The sequence below is a fragment of the Colossoma macropomum genome, unplaced genomic scaffold (assembly GCF_904425465.1).
Source record: "Colossoma macropomum unplaced genomic scaffold, Colossoma_macropomum, whole genome shotgun sequence".
NCBI classification, from domain to species: Eukaryota; Metazoa; Chordata; class Actinopteri; order Characiformes; family Serrasalmidae; genus Colossoma; species Colossoma macropomum.
Window position 1 is genome coordinate 5,663,239 of NW_023494806.1, and position 6,343 is coordinate 5,669,581.

Below are 6,343 nucleotides of genomic sequence, written 5' to 3' on the forward strand. Positions count from 1 at the left end.
AGTGGGAATTCCATTGATTTGTCAGAATTTCTGCATAATTAAATGGTTAAGATGCAAACAAAGTCTTTCAGAGTGGTTAAAGGTGAAATGATCCATTCTAGAGAAAATTACGGAGTTAGAAATGTTCACAGTGGTGGTGATAAGAACCAGACGTCTGATGAGTTTAACGCTTCTGAAAGGGAGATATCACACAAAATGGTTATGAATACGCCAAAGTGGGTTTTAAGCAAAATAGTCCCCCAAAAACCTATTTGGTTTAGATCTAACACTATTTTATCATCATCAATGTCACATATAAAACTCAGAAGACTCATGTAGGTTCACTGGTGGTTTTGGATCGTAAATAAAATATGTCGTAGACATGGTCACCTATTGCTTTAGTCAATGGTACTGTAAAGAAAACGGAGTGGGTACGTTTCACATCAAACCACTCTGACTTTGTTTATATCTCAGTGACTAAATTCTGCAAAAAATTTGAAAAAACAAAAATCAAACTTCCCCAAAGGCCAACTTTGGGCAGCCCTGTTCTCATTTTCTCATTAAAACATGTACATTTTACATTTATATACTTGAGTAGTTTAAATGTAGACACATTTTGACTCTATTAGTATATTTTTGGCTCCTTACTTCCACTTTTAATTGAGTACAACTGCGCAACAGTACTCCCACTTTCACTTTAGAGTCATTATTCCCCAATAATTCACCAGCCCACACACTCCATATATGGAAATCAGACTACAAAAACAGGCCGTTTTGAAGTTCCTGTTTTTGTGACGTCATGAAAACCAATACATTTACGTTTACCTCCCTATTTGGCCTAAAACAGTTCAGCCCTGCTGATTCACACTGAAGTTATACAGTGTTTTTTGAATGTGGGCAGCCAATCAGAACTCATTTGCATAAACCAGTCTCAAAGAAAAAATGTCACGTAAAAATGACTTTGACTATTTTTAATATATAAACCCACACAAATATCAGAAGTGGATCCTAAGGGTGTAAAAAATAAAATGCAGCTAAAATGTAGGATATGCGCCCTTTAAGTGCTGACAATATCTGTCAAAATAAAAATAAAATATCATCATGTTGCTCACCCCTAAGCTCACACAGAGAGAGAGAGAGATAGAGAGAGATAGAGAGAGATAGAGAGGCCCACTATGTTGCTCTGGACAGCAAACCCCGAGTGAAGATGAGTTGCACAAACAGTAGTTTGACAGTTTTAGCGTGATCGCTCCGTGCAGAGGCGTCAGAGAGCAGCGCTGGTGCACCTGCCCACTGCAGGCCGGCACATGTGTGTTTACATTTTTCAAACATGGATTCTGCTCGGCTTCCGTCTGCAAAACAAGAATCTGCACACCTTCAATTTGGGAATGCAAAGGTAAAAACAAAGCTGCTTTGATTCATCATGAAGACATTCTGTAGAAACAACACAACAGTTCTATCAGACCGATTTATATAGTCATACAATCATGCAATCACACACGTTTACTGAACAACAGCGAAGGCCTTGAGGCCTAAAGCTCAAATCACAAGCCAATAAGTAAATAATCAACCAACCAACAAAACTACAAGATACTTCCACCAAGAATTCCACTGATTTTTCAAAAACTCTGTATAACGAAATCACTGAGATGTTAAAGTCATTCCAGAGTGTTTTAACGTGAAATGGTTCCCTGTAGAGACTCAGATGTCTTTACAGTGGTGGTGATAGGAACCAGGAGTTGCCATGTCTACAACACATATATAGCCATTTTATTTACTATCCAAAACCACCACTGAACCTACACACGTCATCTGAGCTTTTATACGTAATGCTGATCATGGTAAATAGTAATAAATTAGTAATAATTTGTTTTCTTTGGGAACTATTTTGCCGTACAACGTCCTACTCTACCATGAATGGATTTTAAAAGATATGTCCTAGGCCACACTGTGACCCAGAAAGATAAGCGGCTTAGAAAATGTGTGTGTGTGTGTGTGTGTGTGTTTGTGTGTGTGTGTGTGTTCTAGGCCAAATTCTTCTCAAAACTATTGTAAAACAATGTCTTAGGCCTCGGGCAACACATGCAGCCATTGTATACTGTAATTTTTTGTGATAAAGCTTTTGGAGATATAAACCTTTTTGGCCACTTTAATAAAACAAAAACTTTTGGTGACACTTGAAGGGTGTCTACATAATACATTCATAACATCATACATAAACACTTCATAATATGTTAATGAATGTTTAAATCAAGTATTCATGTTTTACATAATATTAAAATGGACTACTATGTCATTTTACTGAGATACATTTTTCAAAATAACAATCCTTAGTTTTTTATTTTGAAAAAGTATATCATTTTCAGTAAAACGCCTCATTGGTGGAGAGCAAAAATAAAGACCTTGCTTTATCCCTTTGGTCGTTACGTGCCTTGACACTCAGGCACGTGTCACCTATACTTTCAGTTTCTTTTTATCTGTTTTTTGTTAATCAGTTGTTGCTTTGCATGTGACTTTACTACATGCACAGTAAATTACTGTTAAATATGCTTAGGAACAATCATTCGACTGAATGCTGGTATGGTGGTGTGTCTAAGTGTCACAGCACTTAATGACCAAAGGGGTAAAGCAGGGTCATTTTTATTTTGGCTGTCCAGAAATAAGGCATTCACTGAAAATAATACAGGTTTTCAAAATAAAAAAGGAGAACTTTTATTTTGAAAAATGTCTCTCAGTAAAGTGTCATAATAGTCTGTATTAATATCATGCTAAAATTGAATTTTGATTTAAATGTTCATGAACATGTTATGAAGTGTTTATGTAAGATGTTGTGAATGTGTTACGTTGACATCCTTCAAGCGTTACCAAAGTTTTTAAATGCTTAATGAGACAAATTTAAAACTGTACATTTAAACTTTTAAGTTAAGTGCTGATATTTAACTTCTCTGAAGAGATTTTACGCAGCTCACTTAAAATAAAAGGAAAACCAAAATTCACCTCAGACGTCTGGTTCCTATCACCACCACTGTGAACAATTCTGACTCAGCATGTCTCTCTATAATGGAACATTTCATATCAAATCACTCTAAAAGACTCTGTCCATAACAACCATTTAACCATGTGGGAACTCTGAGACGGTGAAATTCCCCTTTAAATCAAATTTCATTTTTGAAAAGGACATAAAATCTGATCTAAACGTCATTTAGGCTAATTTACTCCATAATTCTTAACAAACAAAAGCAGCACCACTCTGAAGCTGAAACCCGGGGAGTAGCCAAAGGGTGGTCAGAGGGGGCCAGGGCCACCCACCCATGAGGCACGACCACCTCAGCTAAACATATTGAGACAGTCAGCTATTATCAATGATGCAGTCACCACAGAAAGGTTCTGCTACTATGTGTGAACAGTTTGACGGTGAAAATCCGCCGTCAGGGCCGTTACCAAGCAGCTATGATCTGACAATCAGTAACCAGCTATCTCACAGGAGAGTGACTGCAGCTCAAAACCTTCACATTATTCTTGTTTGTTCTGCTTAAGAAAGCAACACTGGCTGTCTACATTTATAAGCACCTAAGCAAATCCCTACATCTTTGTTTTTACAGTATTTTTCTGCTCTATGTGGATTACTGTAACATTACTGTAACTGAAGATTACTGTGTTAAGCAGAGAGTAGAAACAGTACAGGAAGCAATATTTGTCATATAACATAATGGAAAACAGGATAAATTCACTTTGTTTTCCAGAGTGACCGGTAAATACTGCTGTTATTTAGTTTTCTTCTGAATTATGACCCCACTAAAAAATTGCCCAGTACATTCAGCAGTGCTGCTGTGGGAGCTACGTCATATGAAGCAGGCTGTCGATGGTAATTTGAGGCCAAAAATGAGCAACTACTAACATTTACTGTTGTAAAGTAACAGCTATCATTTATAATGCAAGCTGAATACTCTTAATAGCTGAGTACACGTGTGTGTTTAATGATGCAGGCTAGATTTCATCAGAGGTGAATACAGTGCTGAGTATTCTACAGTAGATTAGGCTGTTACCTAATCAAATATTGCTCTCTCATAATTAGGGCTGAAAGATTAATCGTTTTTATATGGAAATCACAATTTAAGACAATTTAAGTGCAATTTTCAAATTGCAAGAGCTGCATTTTTTTCAATAACCTACATTGTTAAAAACAATAGTTCTTCAAGGTTCTTTATTAAAGACAGCCAGTCTATATAGAACCATGAACACTCAACAACCCATCTGCATGCTCAAATGGGTATTTGCATGGTGAAATGGTTCTTCAGATTGATGGAGAATGTGTTGCATGTGGTTCTATATAGCGCCCAAAAGGGTTCTGCTATTGTTATGATACCAAGCTCGTAACAGTAAAAGAACATTTTGGTGCTATATAGAACCCTTTTCACAAAGGTGCTACATAGAACCATATAAAACACACTCTCCATCTAAAGAAGCATTTTACCATGCAAAGAACTTTTTAAGCATGTAAATGGGTTGTTGAGTGTTTATGGTTCTATATAGAACCATGTCTTTACTAGAGAACCGTTTAAGTGTGTACATTAGCAAAAGCATTATTTAAAAAGGGGAAACTGAAATGCCTGTAGAAAAGTTAGACCAATCAGATGCAAACAAATCTCCATTTGGTGTGACATCACAACCACGACTGGCAGTTTGGCACAATGCATTCAGGGGTCGAGCCTCAAGCCAAAAAGATGGATATTCTGGTCTTCTTGGCCAAAATAAACCAGGCCTGAATCTCAATTTAGAAAAAAAAAAAACGCAATTAAAATTGCAGTCGCAATATTAATCGGAAAAATCGCAATTAAATATTTTCCCCAAATTGTTCAGCCCTACTCATAATTACGTTGGCTTGAAAAACACATTATTTATTTTTATTATTTTTTTTTTTATTTAGTAATAAACTAAATACACACTACAAACTTTCATACAAATTACAAACACACAGAGGACGCAAATCTGGCAACCCCCAGCAAGCAGCGGAGATACAAAAGCAATGTCCTAGCAACACCTTAGCAACCAAAAGAGTAAGAATAGCAATGGCCTAGCAACAACTTGGCAACCACCTGGGATAACACAGCAACAGCGTAGCAACACCTTAGCAACCACCTGACAACCACCGAGCAACAACAAGCTGGAATACCATAGCAACCTCATAGCAACTACTTGGAACGACTATATAAACCCAATTCAGTTATCAAAATCAACAGTGTTCTGCAAACTGCTTTATCTTTTGTTGTTAGCTGGCTTTGTCAAGTTAACATAAAGTTTCTGAACTTTCTTTAGTTACTTTACATCTTTTTCTAGTTTGCCCCCCCAATAAAATCGCTGGGTCTAACCTGGGCACCCCCTGAAAAGACTGTGGCTAAGCCCCCGGCTGAACACTGAACACGCTGTAATAATGAGCTTTTTCAGGTCATTTTGTCCTTTTTCAGCTTATTTTTTCTTTTTTTCAGCTCATTTTTTTTCAGCTCATTTTTTCTTTTTTTTCAGCTCATTTTTTCTTTTTTTCAGCTCATTTTTTCTTTTTTCCCCCCATTAAGCGTCTACAGTACAGGAACACAGCGCGTTTGACCTCTGCCAGCAAAACCACTTTCAGAGGGTTCAGAGGTTAAACAGCATTTCCAGCTACAGCGGCCCATAACTAACCGCTGCTCTACCAGAAAAAAAGGCTAAAAGCTAAACAGAGCACCTAAATAAACAGCATTAAAAACAAAATAAATGAATAAATAACTTAATAGAACCAATAAAAATCAAAGCACAAACTGAGATTAAAATCACAGCTCTTTATTTTTCAGTAATGAATGAATGAATGAATAAACCACATCGCTTATTCATGCAAAAGGTTTCTTCAAAGAGGTAAATATGAAAGAACCTGATAATACTACATTTATAAAGCAGTTATAACCTGCTATAATTATCAGGGAAATAAACAAATACATATTGATTGATCTGAAGGGTATTAATATTACTTAGCATTAATATGTCACTTTAAAACATGTATCTTATAAGAAGAGTATTAATATAGATAGTATATAAACATAAATCATATAAATGTGTGATTATATGAGGGTATTTATATATTTATATTATACAGATGTGCGGTAATGCGATTGATATTTATATATTAATCTATTTCAAGCATGCCATTATCTTATTTTATTTTATCTTTACATTGTGTGAAGATGAATGGACCAACAGAAACACTCCGAAAATACTTGGAATACTTAAAGAATGTTTTCTCTTTTCCTGTAAAGTCACCACTTTAGAGATACATATTGTTGTTATTTTTACAGTGAATGTCCAGCGTCTGAGCGCAGCTTTAGCTGGATTT